Raw genomic sequence first — 16,262 nt, 5'->3', positions numbered from 1 at the left:
ACTGAGCAACTGAATTTAATTATTGGGGTAGACTTCAGTTCAGGTCAGTCGCTCAGTCGTGCCCGACTCTTTGCGACCTCATGAATTGCAGCACGCCAGGCCTCCCTGTCCATCACCAATTCTCGGAGTCTACACAAACCCATGTCCATCGAGTCAGTGATGCCATCCAACCATCTCATCCTCTGTCGTCCCCTTCTCCTCCCGCCCCCAATCCTATCCAGCATTAGGGTCTTTTCCAATGAGTCAAGTCTTCGCATGAGGTGGCCAAAGTATTGGAGTTTCAGCTTCAACATTAGTCCTTCCAATGAACACCCAGGATTGATCTCCTTTAGGATGGATTGATTGGATCTCCTTTCAGTCCAAGGGACCCTCAAGAGTCTTCTCCAACACCACAGTTCAAAAGCATCAATTCTGCGGCACTCAGCTTTCTTCATCTTCCAACTCTCATATCCATACATGACCACTGGAAAAACCACAGCCTTGACTAGACGGACCTTTGTTGGCAAAGTAATGTCTCTGCTTTTAAATATGCTATCTAGGTTGGCCATAACGTTCCTTCCAAGGAGCAAACGTCTTTTAATTTCATGGCTGCAATCACCAGCAGCAGTGATTTTGGAGCCCAAAAAAATAAAGTCTGACACTGTTTCTACTGTTTCCCCATCTATTTCCCATGAAGTGATTGGACCAGATGACATGATCTTAGTTTTCTGAATGTTGAGCTTTAAGCCAACTTTTTCACTCTCCTCTTTCACTTTCATCAAGAGGCTCTTTAGTTCTTCTTCACTTTCTGCCATAAGGGTGGTGTCATCTGCATATCTGAGGTTGTTGATATTTCTCCCGGAAATCTTGATTTCAGCTTGTGTTTCTTCCAGCCCAGAGTTTCTCATGATGTACTCTGCATATAAGCTAAATAAGCAGGGTGACAATATACAGCCTTGATGTACTCCTTTTCCTATTTAGAACCAGTCTGTTGTTCCCTGTCCAGTTCTAACTGTTGCTTCCTGACCTGCATACAGGTTTCTCAAGAGACAGGTCAGATGGTCTGGTATTCCCATCTCTTTCAGAATTTTCCACAGTTTATTGTGATCCACACAGTCAAAGGCATTGGCATAGTCAATAAAGCAGATCTCTAGTCTTCCCCAATCTGTTGTTTTCCTCTCTTTCTTTGCATTGATCTCTGAGGAAGGTTTTCTTATTTCTCCTTGCTATTCTTTTGAACTCTGCATTCAGATGGGAATATCTTTCCTTTTCTCCTTTGCTTTTCACTTCTCTTCTCTTCCCAGCTATCTGTAAGGCCTCCTCAGACAGCCATTTTGTTTTTTGCATTTCTTTTCCATGGGGATTTTCTTGATCCCTGTCTCCTGTACAATGTCACGAACCTCTGTCCATAGTTCATCAGGAACTCTGTCTATCAGATCTAGTCCCTTAAATCTATTTGTCACTTCTACTGTATACTCATAAAGGATTTGATCTAGGTCCTACCTGAATGGACTAGTGGTTTTCCCTACTTTCTTCAATTTAAGTCTGAATTTGGCAATAAGCAGTTCAGGATCTGAGCCACAGTCTGCTCCCGGTCTTGTTTGTGCTGAGTGTATAGAGCTTTTCCATCTTTGGCTGCAAATAATATAATCAATCTGATTTCAGTGTTGACCATCTGGTGATGTCCACGTGTAGAGTCTTCTCTTGTGTTATTGGAAGAGGGTGTTTGCTATGACCAGTGTGTTCTCTTGGCAAAACTCTATTACCCTTTGCCCTGCTACATTCTCTACTCCAAGGCCAAATTTGCCTGTTACACCAGGTGTTTCCTGACTTCCTACTTTTGCATTCCAGTCCCCTATAATGAATAGGACATCTTTTTGGGGTGTTAGTTCTAGAAGGTCTTGTAGGTCTTCATAGAACTGTTCAACTTCAGCTTCTTCAGCATTACTAGTCAAGGCATAGACTTGGATTACTGTGATATTGAATGGTTTGCCTTGGAAACGAACAGAGGTCATTCTATCGTTTTTGAGATTGCATCCAAGTACTGCCTTTCAGACTCTTTTGTTGACCATGATGGCTACTCCATTTCTTCTAAAGGATTCTTGCCCACAGTAGTAGATATAATGATCATCTGAGTTAAATTCACCCATTCCAGTCCATCTTAGTTCACTGATTCCTAGAATGTCGACGTTCACTGTTGCCATCTCCTGTTTGACCACTTCCAATTTGCCTTGATTCATGGACGTAACATTCCAGGTTCCTATGCAATGTTGCTCTTATAGCATCGGACTTTGCTTCTATTACCAGTCACATCCACAGCTAGGTATCATTTTGCTTTGGCTCCATCCGATCATTCTTTCTGGAGTTTTTCTCCACTGATCTCCAGTAGCATATTGGGCACTTACTGACCTGGGGAGTTCATCTTTCAGTGTCCTATGCTTTTGCCTTTTCATACTGTTCATGGGGTTCTCAAGGCAAGAGTACTGAAGTGGTTTGCCATGCCCTTCTCCAGTAGACCACATTCTGTCAGAACTCTCCACCATGACCCATTCGTCTTGGGTGGCCCCAGACGGAATGCTTAGTTTCATTGAGATAGACAAGGCTGTGGTCCATGTGATCAGATTAGCTAGTTTTCTGTAATTTTAGTTTCAGTGTGTCTGCCCTCGGATGCCCTCTCGCAACACCTACCTTCTTACTTGGGTTTCTCTTGCCTTGGACGTGGGGTATTTCTTCACGGTTACTCCAGCGAAGTGCAGCCATTGCTCCTTACCTTGGACAAGGGGTATCTACTCACGACGGCCCCTCCTGACCTTGATTGTGGATTAAGTCCTCTCATCCCTCCTGTGCCCATGCAGCCGCTGCTCCTTGGGCCTGGGGTAACTCCTCTCGGCCGCTGCCCCTGGCCCCTGGCCTGGCCTAGCTCCTCTCGCCACCGCCCCCAGCCCCTGGCTCGGCCTAGCTCCTCTTGGCCACGCTTCTGAGTGGACCCGTCGCAGTCACCTAATAGCACAATGTCAACAATGAAATGTCACTTTATATACAACTTTGGGAATATTTTAAAAATTCTGATTTATATAGGTGTATGGGAAAAAAATAGTGTTCCACAGAATTTTTAAAAGAATAAATCTAGAAAAGCCAACATACATATAATAAAAGTTCCAGTGGAGGAGGGGAGAGAAAAATGTAGCAGAAAAAATTGCCTAAAACAATAAAAAAAAAATTTAACCTGAAGAATGGTAAGTTTCTAGATTACTAAAGTCTACTGAGTATTCAATACAATGATTTTTAAAGACTCACACTAAAACAAGCAACCATGAGATTTCAGAACATTAGTGACAAAGGGAAAATTTAACAGGCTCCAGAAGAGAAAAATCACATCACATATAGGCAATCAGAGGTCAAGATGGCATTGGGCCTTCATGCAGCAGAATATAAATTATTTAGTAATAAGTACACAGAAAACTAAAAATAGAAAAGTGATATAAATATTACATTTTTCTCAGTAAAAGCAAAAGTTTTACAGTGAAATTTAATCTTAGTAAATTAGGTGGCTTAGTTTCATGTAGGAATAATATTTAAAGAGTAAATATAAATATATATGAGTATTATATGTATATATATTATAATACTTAGTGGCTATTATTTGAATAATAACAAGCACTGAATGTCAAATAAACAAAAAATTATTACATAAATAGACTATGAGGATAAGAAGAGCCCTGTGTTTTTTTGTGTATTTGTGATAGTGGTATATGTGGGTTAGGCAGAGAGCATTTAATCTTTACCTTTTATGCTAAGTTTCATATCCAAAGGATAGCTTAAAACCTGAAAAATTAAGGAAGAGATGCCAAGAAAATTAATTTTAAAAGGGTGGTAAATGTCAGAGGAAATAAGGATTGAAGGTAATTAATTTTAGAATACAGGGTAGTTATTTTTCTTTATAAGTCAGAATAAACTAGAACTTTTTTTTTAAATAAAGATGGCACACACGCCAAACAAAAAGCAAGATTGTTTGATGGGATATTTAGAAGTGTTAATTTCAAAATAACAATTCTTTCCACATATACTTAATAAAATTTGTGTATATTTTTATTGAAGTTCCTAGTGAAAAACTGTTGGTTGATTCCCCCCTCCCTTTGTTCTTTTATTTCTTTGTTCTTTCCCCTCTTCCCTCCTTTCTTCCCTGTCTTTATTTTGTTCATTTTCAGAAAGCAATGAGAGTTAAGGTTGTGATTCATACTTAGATTAGTGTTACAGTTAGCATATAGTGTCCATTAAAAGACGTAGAATAGAGAACAAGAAAGCTGTAGAATGAAGAACAGGAAAGCAAAAAATCAAGCTGTAGAAGTCTGAATTCACCTCAATAATCTGACCCCCTAGGAATTAAGAAGTTTGATGAAGATGTCTTTTTTTTTATTTTAAAACTTTTTCTAAGGTTTTAAGAGGAAGTTTGAGTTTTTTTTTAAAAAGAGCAAGGAAACATAGTGTCATCTAAGTTAGTGTTAATCAGTGTTCTTAGTAGAATATAGAAATGAAAATTAATAGAATTTCACTTCATTCAAACCTCAAAAGTAAAGAAAATATTGTATTTTTGTATAATATTTTCATGCATAGTGGGGAGTGAGAATCTGAGCAATCTCAGTTAAAAAGGTTATCCTCACTTCAAAACATTAAAATTAACACATAAGATAGAGCAGGTGACAATTCTTGCCCCAAACCAACAGGAGGCTATTCATAAGTTTTGCTACTAAAATATTAATGTGCTTGATTGTGGGGAGTTGTTCTATTCCTGTTATGGGTGTTACGCCATGTGCATATTGTTACCTAAGATTTAAAATACACATGAATTAAGAACACATCTTACTCTAAAGGTTTTGAATAAAGGGCTGTGAACTTGTGGAAGTAGTGATTACAATACAGTGTTTCTGATTCTGATATTCTTTCTGTTACAATAGGCTATCGCCCACCCAAAAGTACATCCAACCTTACAATTGAAATTGCATTAGCCATAGTAATTTACTCTTCAAGACCTATTCCATCCCAAGTGATGAATCTAAGTTATTAACTGTGATCTCTTTCTCACTCTCTTTGCAAATACCTGGCTTTGGAATAGCAATGAAAACTATTTCTTGCCAAGCAAAGTACACTAGTTGTCTTATGGGAAAATATTTTTTGTCCCCAACTAAGAGACACAAAAGTCCATCTAGTCAAAGCTATGATTTTTCCAGTAGTCATGTATGGATGTGATTTGAATCATAAAGAATGCTGAGCATGGAAGAATTGATGCCTCTGAACTGTGGTGCTGGAGAAGATTCTTGAGAGTTCCTTGAACAGCAAGGAGATCAAACCAGTCAATCTTGGAATAAATCAACCCTGAATATTCATTGGAAGGACTGATGCTGAAGCTGAAGCTCCAATACTTTGGCCACCTGATGCAAAGGGTGGACCATTTGGAAAAGACCCTGATATTAGAAAGATTGAGGGCAAAAAGAGAAGGGGGTGGTAGTGGATGAGATGGCCTGGATGGCATCACTGACTCAGTAGACGTTTGTTTGAGCAAACTCTGGGAGATAGTGAAGGACAGGGAAGCCTGGTGTGTTGCAGTCCATGGGGTCACAGAGTAGGACACAACTTAGAGACTGAGAAGCAAGAAAAATACACAAGAAAGAGAGAACCCATGATCTTTTCTTGCTTGAAAACTGTGAATCCATATGTGATGTCTATATCTGATTAACAATTTGAAAGAGGAGCAGGCTTAATGAATGCCAAAACCTAGCAATAAAGATGGCAGAGCTGAGAAATGGAGTCTGTACCTTTGATGATATCATTGTTTCATCAGTTGAGCCAGCTTTGGATCAGAACTACACACTTGAACTTCCTATCAAGTGATATAATAGGTTATTATATTTTTAAGTCAAATTGATTCATATGTTTTGCTTACTTATAAGTAAAATCATTTAAACTTATAGAGTTATTTTAATATCTATCATCTATCTATCCTTGTCTATATATTTTACTTTTTCCCCACACCAAATGGGATCATGTGTAGTTGACTATTGGCCAAAATAAACTAAGTAAATTAAATATCATAATATGCTTGCACATTGGAAAAATATAATTTCAATTCAATGTCATGTTTTGATTTTGTCCTATTGTCATACTTAGATGAATATGTCAGATATAAAGAAGTAAATCACTGGAATTTGTGACTGCCAGAAAAATGTAAGTTGTTTTAGGTCATGTACAAGTTAATTCCCTGGCAAAAAAATAAAAAAAAAATGAGTTCTTTTAAGGGTATAATTACTTCATATTAGTATTACAAATGTTTTGATAAAGATGAGCATTAAGTGCCTATAAAATATCTGAACACATTACATATCAAATTTTGAAAAAGATAGTTCTAATATCATATACTTCAGGGCTTACCAAAATTGATGCAGTCATTTCTACAAGGACAGAAAATTCAAACAGCTAAAGGACCAAGTAAATTACATACCAATGAAGTGGGCCAGATGACAACAAAGAGATTGCAAAGCCCATTTAAAAGGATCAGCTTCTATGTCATTTAAGCAGATATTCCAGTTTTCCCAAAGACTTCCCATAGACCACTGCTTTGGAGAACTCCAATTAATCACACTATCTATTGCTCATACCATTGTGAAATCACCATCTATGTAATTCTGGAATTTGCCAGGTGAGTACCTTTGCCCAAATGGGTATTTTTAAGTGTGACACAGTAGAGTAAATAGGTGTTAGTGGCCTGCATGCAAGGACATTTTCTTACAAATTTTCTTTTCATAACCTCACCACCATGATATGAGGCAGCCCTAACAGCCAGGTGGAGAGGTGTACCTACACCAAAGCCAAGATGCCCAGTCAGTGGCTTCAGTTGAGCTTCTAGCTTCCCTCTAGATGACTCCTGGCCTCTCATCTTACACTATATGTGAGAATAAGCACCTATTCAACTACAGGGCTTCCCAAGTGGTGCTAGCGGTAAAGAACCCGCCTGCCAATACAGGTAGATGTAAGAGATGCAAATTCAATCCCTGGGTTGGGAAGATCCCCTGGAGGAGGGCCCAGCAACCCACTCCAGTATTCTTGCCCAGAAAATTCCATGACCAGAGAAGCCTGGTGGGCTACAGTCCATAGGGTGGCAAAGAGGTGGATATGACTGAAGTGACTTAGCACACACACAGAAAACTATCATGGATGAGATTGGAAGCATATCACCAAACAGAATTGCAGGATATGATAATGGTTGTGCTTATTCACTAAACATTGAGGTGGTTTATTAGAATGCTGTTGTTCAGTTATTCAGTTATGTCTGACTCTGTGACCCCATGGACTGCAGCACACCAGGCTTCCCCATCCTTTACCATCTCCTGGAGCTTGCTCAAACTCATGTCTGTTGAATCAGTGCTGCCATCCAACCATCTCATCCTCTGTCATCCCCTTCTCCTACTGCCTTCAACCTTTCCCAGCATCAGTGTTTTTTTCTAATAAGTCAGTTCTTCACATCAGGTGATGAAATTATTGGAGCTTCGTCTTCAGTATCAGTCCTTCCGATGAAAATTCAGGATTGATTTCCTTTAGGATTCACTGGTTTGATCGCCTTGCTGTCCAAGGAACTCTCAAGAGTCTTCTCCAACACCAGAGTTCAAAAGCGTAAATTCTTTGGCGTTCAGGCTTGTTTATGATCCAACTCTCATATCCATACATGACTACTGGAAAAAACCATAGCTTTGACTATTTGGGCCTTTGTCTCTGCTTTTTAATATGCAGTCTAGGTTTGTCATAGCTTTTTCTTCCAAGGAGCAAGCGTCTTTTAATTTCATGGCTGCCGTCACCATCTGCAGTGATGTTGGAGCCCAAGAAAATAAACCTGTCACTGTTTCCATTCTTTCCCCATCTATTTGCCATGAAGTGATGGGACAGGAGGCCATGATCTTAGTGTTCTGAATGTTGAGTTTTAAGCCAACTTTTTCACTCTCCTCTCTTTTTCACTCACCTTGTTTTTATTAGATAGAAAGAAATAATGGAGACACTCCACAGATTCAGCTTTTATGTAGCCTCTTAATTTTAAAAAAAGTTACTTTATTCTCAAGTTGTAGATGATAAGTAGCATAAATTTGTGCCTTTTAATCTAGTTCAAGCTTTACATTTTACTGAAGAAACTCATGGCCAGTAGATCAGGTGGTAATGGTAGAATCAGTCCATAGTGTTAGTTTCAATAAACATGCGAGTGCTCGCAGATGTTAGGTAATAGATGAATTCACAAGCCACTTTCAGATTGGTCTTTCAAGAAACTGATGAAGTAAACAATGTAAACAGTTACTGAGCCTATAATATATATCATACCAAACCATTTATAGTGTTTTTCTCATTATCCAATTCTATCTATTTAAGACAATGGTTTTCTCAGTTTGTTGTGTAATAAGTAATGGAAAGATGGCTGGTGGAACACTGGAGCAGGGTTAGAGTTAAAAGACCACTTAAAAATTGATTGAATTTTTTTAAATCCATATTTAGCTGAATTTAGAATCCATATCTTCTACTTCACGAGGGATATCTTATGTTCCTTGAATACCAAAAAACTTCTAAATATGTATAGTGTCTTAAGGAAAAAATTCTGTTCAGAATACCAATTCTAAAGCTTACCCTAGAATCTTCCATATGTATGCTTCATTTTCAACATCCTTTTTGTCAACTAAATGTAAATAATTCTACATTCTTCTCCTCCTCACTGGATCATGAGCAGTGGTTTAGAATGGCTTGAAAGTAAAAAAAAGAAAAAGAAAAAAAATTTGGTAAAGCTTCTGTTATGAGACGCAAGAGGAGATTAACGCACAGCCCTGTCAATCTGCAGAAAAAGAACATATTGCTCATGGCTGGTTACTCTCTTTTCAGAGTATGGAACTTGGCAGTAAAATCAGTAGAAGTAACTGGCAGAGGCACAGGACTGGCAGGGATTTGGCAGCCCCTGTGGAGAGGCTGTCTACAGATGACATAACAATAACCACAGGATCTGCATGTGGACTGGCTTCACTGGAGAAACTAATCAAGTAGTAAGAGTAAAGTTTAAGCTTTCAAAATGTGTGCTCTTGCTTACTCAGTAACATAAAGAGGAGGGTGATTAGATGCAAGATATTCAGTAAAATGTTTATAGATATGCAATTGAAGGCACATAACATGAGAGAGGAAAAAAAAATACTTTTCCAGACAAAAACTCCATTCTATTTATTACTAAAATTGATCACAGAGAGACTGTGTTTCTCTCCCTACTGCTTGCTCCCATCTCTCTAGGTTACTAGATGTGTATGGTGATCATAGGTCTTTTATTCTTTGCTTTAATAATTGCCTCAGACATTTTTAATGTTATCTCTTTTTTAAATTTCTTTCATATTTTGTTATATTATTTCCATAAGGCTTATTTGAAATTGGCTATCTGTGAATATTTAGATGTGAAAATTTCAGATCAGGGCCTCTGGCCACCATATACACTTCCCACTAAAATATATCTTTTCTATAACATGAAATCTACCATACAGAGAGTAACAGGGAAGTGCCTCGCTAGAGCATGTGCATTTGTATGCTACAGAGCAAGGTATAGAACTAACTTTTGTTCTGAGGCCTTACTTATATCACTATATTTTATTTATGGAAGAGTTAACACTTATGCTTTCCAACACCTTGTGAATAATAAGTAACATAACATTTTGAAAGTGACTTACTAATTTCCTAAGTTACACTTAATTACTTTTAAATTTGGCACAAGCTGTGAGATTTTTAATGTAACTGCATTTACCTTTCAATGTTTGGCCTGCTCTATCCTGGTAACTCACTTCTCAGTTGAAACAACATATACAGAGAATAATGAAGCATGACCAAATAGGGTTTATTCAAAGAACATATAGGTACTCTGTCATTTGAAAACCAGTTCATGAAATATGCCATGTTATCAGAAGTAAAACAAAGAAAAATGCATGAAATAATTAATAGTTTCAGCAAAATACTTGAGAACATTAAAATTGGTTTATAATAAAGTCTCCTATGTGATTTAAAACGCGTTGCATAAAAATATATGTAAAATTCTAGTGTTGGGGATATAAATTGTAAAAATGTTATGCACTTGACAGTAGGAGAGGGTGAACTATGTAGAATGAAGAAATAATACCAGATGGTAAAACAAACCCATACAAAAAAATGAAGAGGGCCTGAAATGTTAAACACAAGGTTAACACAAAAACTCTGTGAATTAGTATTTGGTCTCCTTTATTCTCTCAGTTTTCTTAAAAAACCCAAGTTGTTATGATACAATATTGTTACTATATATTACTGAGTTTGCAATAGTAATGTTTGAACAATTTCCAAAACACTAAAAATTTATTGAAGCATATACTTTAAATATTTTAATTTTGTGGTATGTAAACATTTCAAGTTTTTTTTAATAGAAAAATAAAGAGATAGCTTGTAAGATTGATTTTCTGGAGATAGAAACAAACAATAATTATTTTAGAAATAGCAAAAACCTAAATTGTTATATGTAAAATAAAATTTTAAAATATATTTTGCTAACTCACTGATTCCTACAGTTTAATTTCAGTTCAGTTCAGTCGCTCAGTCATGTCCGACTCTTTGCGACCCCATGAACCTCAGCACGCCAGGCCTCCCTGTCCATCACCAATTCCCTGAGTCCACCCAAACTCATGTCCATTGAGTTGGTGATGCCGATCTAAGCATCTCATCCTCTGTCATCCCATTCTCATCCTGCCCTCAATCTTTCTCAGCATCAGGGTCTTTTCAAATGAATCAATTCTTTGCATCAGGTGACCAAAGTATTGGAGTTTCAGCTTCAACATCAGTCCTTCCAATGAACATTCAGGACTGATTTCCTTTAGGATGGATTGGTTGGATCTCCTTGCAGTCCAAGGGACTCTCAAGAGTCTTCTCCAACACCACAGTTCAAAAGCGTCAGTTCTGCTGCTCTCAGTATTCTTTATAGCCCAACTCTCACATCCATACATGATTACTGGAAAAACCATAGCCTTGACTAGATGGACCTTTGTTGGAAAAGTAATGTCTCTGCTTTTTAATATGCTCTCTAAGTTGGTCATAACTTTCCTTCCAAGGAATAAGCGTCTTTTAATTTCATGGTTGCAATCACTATCTGCAGTGATTTTAGAGCCCCGAAAAATAAAGTCACTCACTGTTTCCACTGTTTCCCCATCTATTTGCCATGAAGTGATGGAACCAGATGCCATGATCTTAGTTTTCTGAATGTTGGATTTAAGCAAACTTTTTCACTCTCCTCTTTCACTTTCATCAAGAGGCTCTTTAGTTCTTCTTCACTTTCTGCCATAAGGGTAGTGTCATCTGCATATCTGAGGTTATTGATATTTCACCTGGCAAACTTGATTCCAGCTTGTGCTTCCTCCAGCCAAGCATTTCTCATGATGTACTCTGTATATAAGTTAAATAAGCAAGGAGACAATATACAGCCTTGACGTGCTCCTTTTCCTATTTAGAACCAGTCTGTTGTTCCATATCCAGTTCTAACTGTTGCTTCCTGACCTGAATACAGCTTTCTCAAGAGGCAGGTCAGGTGGTCTGGTATGCCCATCTCTTTCAGAATTTTCCACAGTTTCCTGTGATCCACAAAGTTGAAGGTTTCGGCACAGTCAATAAAACAGAAATAGAAGTTTTTCTGGAACTCTCTTGCTTTTTTGATGATCCAGCGGATGTTGACAACTTGATCTCTGGTTCCTCTGCCTTTTCTAAAACCAGCTTGAACATCTGGAAGTTCGTGGTTCAGGTATTGCTGAAGGCTGGCTTGGAGAATTTTGAGCATTACTTTACTAGCGTGTGAGATGAGTGCAATTGTGCGATAGTTTGAGCATTCTTTGGCATTGCCTTTTTTAGGATTGGAATGAAAACTGACCTTTTCCAGTCCTGTGCCACCGCCGAGTTTTCCAGATTTGCTGGCATATTGAGTGCAGCACTTTCACAGCATCATCTTTTGGATTTGAAATAGCTCAACTGGAATTCCATCACCTCCACTAGCTTTGTTTGTAGTGATGCTTCCTAAGGCCCATTTGACTTCTCATTCCAGGATGTCTGGCTCTAGATTGGTGATCACATCGTCGTGATTATATGGGTCATGAAGAGCTTTTATGTACAGTTCTGTGTATACTTGCCACCTCTTCTTAATATCTTCTGCTTCTGTTAGGTCCCTACCATTTCTGTCCTTTATTGAGCCCATCTTTGCATAAAATGTTCCCTTGATATCTCTAATTTTATTGAAGAGATCTCTAGTCTTTCCCATTCCAGTCTTTTCCTCTATTTCTTTGCACTGATCACTGAGGAAGTCTTTCTTATCCCTTCTTGCTTTTCTTTGGAACTCTGCGTTCAACGGGTATATCTATCCTTTTCTCCTTTGCTTTTTGCTTCTCTTCTATTCACAGCTATTTGTAAGGCCTCCACAGCCATTTTGCTTTTTTGCATTTATTTTTCTTGGGGATGATCTTGATTCCTGTCTTTTGTACAATGTCACGAACCTCCATCCATAGTTCATCAGGCAGTCTGTCTATCAAATCTAGTCCCGTAAATCTATTTCTCACTTACACTGTATAGTCAAAAGGGATTTGATTTAGGTCATACCTGAATGGTCTAGTGGTTTTCTCCACTTTCTTCAATTTAAGTCTGGATTTGGCAATAAGGAGTTCATGATCTGAGCCACAGTCAGCTCCCTGACTTGTTTTCGCTGACTGTATAGAGCTTCTCCATCTTCTGCAAAGACTATCATCAATCTGATTTCGGTGTTGACCATTTGGTGATGTCCATGCGTAAAATTTTCTCTTGTGTTGTTGGAAGAGGGAGTTTGCTATGACCAGTGCATTCTCTTGGCAGAACTCTATTAGCCTTTGCCCTGTTTCATTCTGTACTCCAAGGCCAAATTTGCCTGTTACTCCAGGTGTTTCTTGACTTCCTACTTTTGCATTCCAGTCCTCTATAATGAAAAGGACATCTCTTCTGGGTGTTAGTTCTAGAAGGTCTTGTAGGTCTTCATAGAACTGTTCAACTTCAGCTTCTTCATCGTTACTGCTAGGGACATTGACTTGGATTACCGTGATATTGAATGATTTGCCTTGGAAATGAAGAGAGATCATTCTGTTGTTTTTGAAATTTGCATCCAAGTACTGCATTTCAGACTCCTTTGTTGACTATGATGTCTACTCCATTTCCTCTAAGGGATTCCTGCCCACAGTAGTAGACATAATCGTCATCTGTGTTAAATTCACCCATTCCAGTCCATCTTAGTTCACTGATTCCTAGAATGTCAATGTTCACTCTTGTCATCTCCTATTTGACCACTTCCAATTTGCCTTGATTCATGGACCTAGCATTCCAGATTCCTATGCAATATTGCTCTTTAGAGCCTCAAATCTTGCTTCTATCACCAGTCCCATCCACAACTGGGTGTTGTTTTTGCTTTGGCTCCATCCCTTCATTCTTTCTGGAGTTATTTCTCTACTGATCTTCAGTAGCATATTTGGCACCTGCCAACCTGGGGAGTTCATCTTTCAGTGTCCTATCTTTTTGCCTTTTCATACTGTTCATGGGGTTCTCAAGGCAAGAATACTGAATTGGTTCACCATTCCCTTCTCTTGTGAACCACATTCTGTCAGACCTCTGCACCATGACCCGTCCGTCTTGGGTGGCCCCATACGGCATGGCTTAATTTCAGTGAGTTAGACAAGGCTGTGATCCATGTGATCAGATTGGCTAGTTGTCTGTGTTTGTAGTTTCAGTCTGTCAGTTTAATTTACTTTTCCCAATTTAGAATTCCTCTCAATTATGTCATTAGTAACAGAGAGCGGAGAAATTAAGTGAGAGATTTATTGCTGTTCTTGTTGCAATGGAGTTCCTTTTTGTCTGTATTGAAGTCTTTATTGTGGTTTAGTTGCTAGGTCATGTCTGACTCTTGTGACCCCATGGACTATAGCCTGCCATGCTGTCAGCCCATGGGATTCTCCAGGTAAAAATACTGGAGTGGCTTTCCATTTCCTTCTCCAGGGGATCTTCCTGACTCAGGGATGGAACCCATGTCTGTCACATCTACCTGCACTCGCAGGTGGGTTCTTTATCATTAATGCCACCTGGGAAGTCCAAGTTCCTTATAAATTTTGTTAGAAATGATTCAAGTGTGCATTTCACAAGAAACTTGAGATATCTTTTTCTTTTTGCCCCAACCATAAGGCAAATACCTAACAGTAAGCTCAATAAGAATATAATAAAATTACTACTGCTTTCTCTGGCATTACCCATCATTAACCCTGTACTTGGTGCTGGAATCTATCATATACAAGCAAATTTTCTGAAAATTCCATTTATTATGTTTATTTTGAAAGTAAGGAATGAGTTACATACAGATACAGGAGGTTCCAGTTAATATCTGCAGAATGTCTTAGTTATAATATTGTTAAATTAGAAAAAAAAGAAGATGCTTCTAATTGTAAGATTCTCTTCTAAGTAGTCAAAAGAAACACAGGAGGCAAATTATAACATATCAGTTGATTAGTCAACACAAGCTTGAAGCTGCTGTTAGTGTTTTACCTTAATATTCTGATACTGAGGGTGACCTTTAAAAGATATAGTGGTGTAAAATAGATAAAATTAGAAGTATTATTATTTTTTTTTCTTTTCTAATTTGAAGAGATTGTAACTAACAGTAGGATGCTGCTGTATAGCACAGGGAGCCCAGCTCGATGTTCTGTGATGACCTAGAGAGGTGGGATGGGGGTGAGTGAGAGGCTCAAGAGGGAGGGGATATAGGTATACATATAGTTAATTCACTTTGTTATACATCAGAAACCAACATAACTTTGTAAAGCAATTATACTCCAATAATAATAATAATAATAATAAAAGAATACAGTGATGTTTATTTTGTGCTCATTCTAACCTTTCTTCTACAGCAGCAAGTATTTGTAAGAGAAGAAAGACAAAAAAAATTGTGTGAAGGGACATATTTCATGGTAAATTATGTTGTCATTAAATTTTTGCTATTTTTTATGTGTGTATGTGTATAGTCTTAGTCATGTCCAACCCTGCAACCCCATGGACTGTTGCCCACTAGGCTCCTCTGTTCATGAAATTCTCTAGGCAAGAATACTGGGATGGGTTGCCATTCCCTTCTCTAGAGGATCTTCCCAGTCCAGGGATAGAATCTAAATCTCCTGCATTGGCAGGCATCTTTCCCACTGTATCACCTGGGAAGCCCATTTTCTACATATTTTCAGCAAAATAACTTCAGGTTCAAATAATATTAAGTGTGTATACAAAAGGAAAAGAAAATCCTAAACTGAGGTGGGATAATTGCCAGAATGTAATAAATTATATGTCTGTATGTCTGTGAATATTGGTTACATTCTTATTTTGTCTGTTTATTTGTTAGCCTGATAGAACAGCTTCTCAAACTGTTGCCTTCATGGGTGTGTCCTAAAATAGAAACACCTTAATGATAGCTCTGATCTCTCATTATTGTTAAGACATTATTTTACAGCCAGTTGCTTCAATCTGTACAGGTTACCAACCAGGAAAATCCTTCACTTCAGACACAGACCGTTTATACTTTTAAAACAGCTATATTTCATGTTTTCTATATTCTTTCTTAAAGTTCTTTCTTTCAAGTTTGTAATGCAAATAGCTAATCTGATGAAGAATAGCTCTAATTAATACTTTTGGCACTGTATATAGCAGAAATATTAGAGGGATTACAAGGGAAAGGAGTGTTATAACAGTTATTATTATTATAGCTATAAATATTTCACTTATTAATCAATTTTTGTAAGATGTATTAGTTATATTATCTCTTATTTCCTGACATGAGAGTAGACATTACTTTTCCCATTTTACAGATGAGGAAATGGATGTGCAGAAAATTTAAGCTTTCCTGAGTTCATACAGTAAGTAAATGGAGAAGATGGATTTCAAACTCACTATTTTCCTGAATCCAAATTTTCCAAATTACTTTGATTTGTAATTTCCACAGTTCAGAAATTATCATTGCTCTACCTTAACACATATGCAGTTATATTTATTAGTCAGATTTCTTTCTTAGGAGAATAGACAAGTTATATTTGAAGAGATTTACTTTGCTTTATAAGTGAAAAAAAAAAGACTAGCTTTATCTTTTATTCAGATATAGTCAAGGGAACTTTCTGTCTAAATAATGAGAGAGAATATATGTATACACACACTCTGATGTTTGGGGGCAAAGTTTT

The 16,262-nt window shown here is 37.6% G+C and overlaps 1 long non-coding RNA gene across 1 annotated transcript; it reads right to left on the bottom strand.

Moving 5' to 3' along the window:
- Positions 1-1,254: 1,254 nt before the first annotated feature.
- On the bottom strand, positions 1,255-6,586 carry LOC145539261 (uncharacterized). The gene is made up of 4 exons (XR_014077677.1): positions 6,476-6,586; positions 5,793-5,857; positions 3,765-3,804; positions 1,255-2,979 (listed from the first exon to the last, which is right to left on the bottom strand). It is a non-coding gene; the product is annotated as an uncharacterized LOC145539261 (long non-coding RNA).
- Positions 6,587-16,262: the final 9,676 nt, after the last annotated feature.

This window comes from Giraffa tippelskirchi, chromosome 2 (assembly GCF_054371585.1).
Source record: "Giraffa tippelskirchi isolate mGirTip1 chromosome 2, T2T-mGirTip1v1.2.pri, whole genome shotgun sequence".
Lineage (NCBI taxonomy): Eukaryota > Metazoa > Chordata > Mammalia > Artiodactyla > Giraffidae > Giraffa > Giraffa tippelskirchi.
Note: the sequence above shows the minus strand (reverse complement) of the source record. Positions and strands in the feature narration are given on the sequence as shown.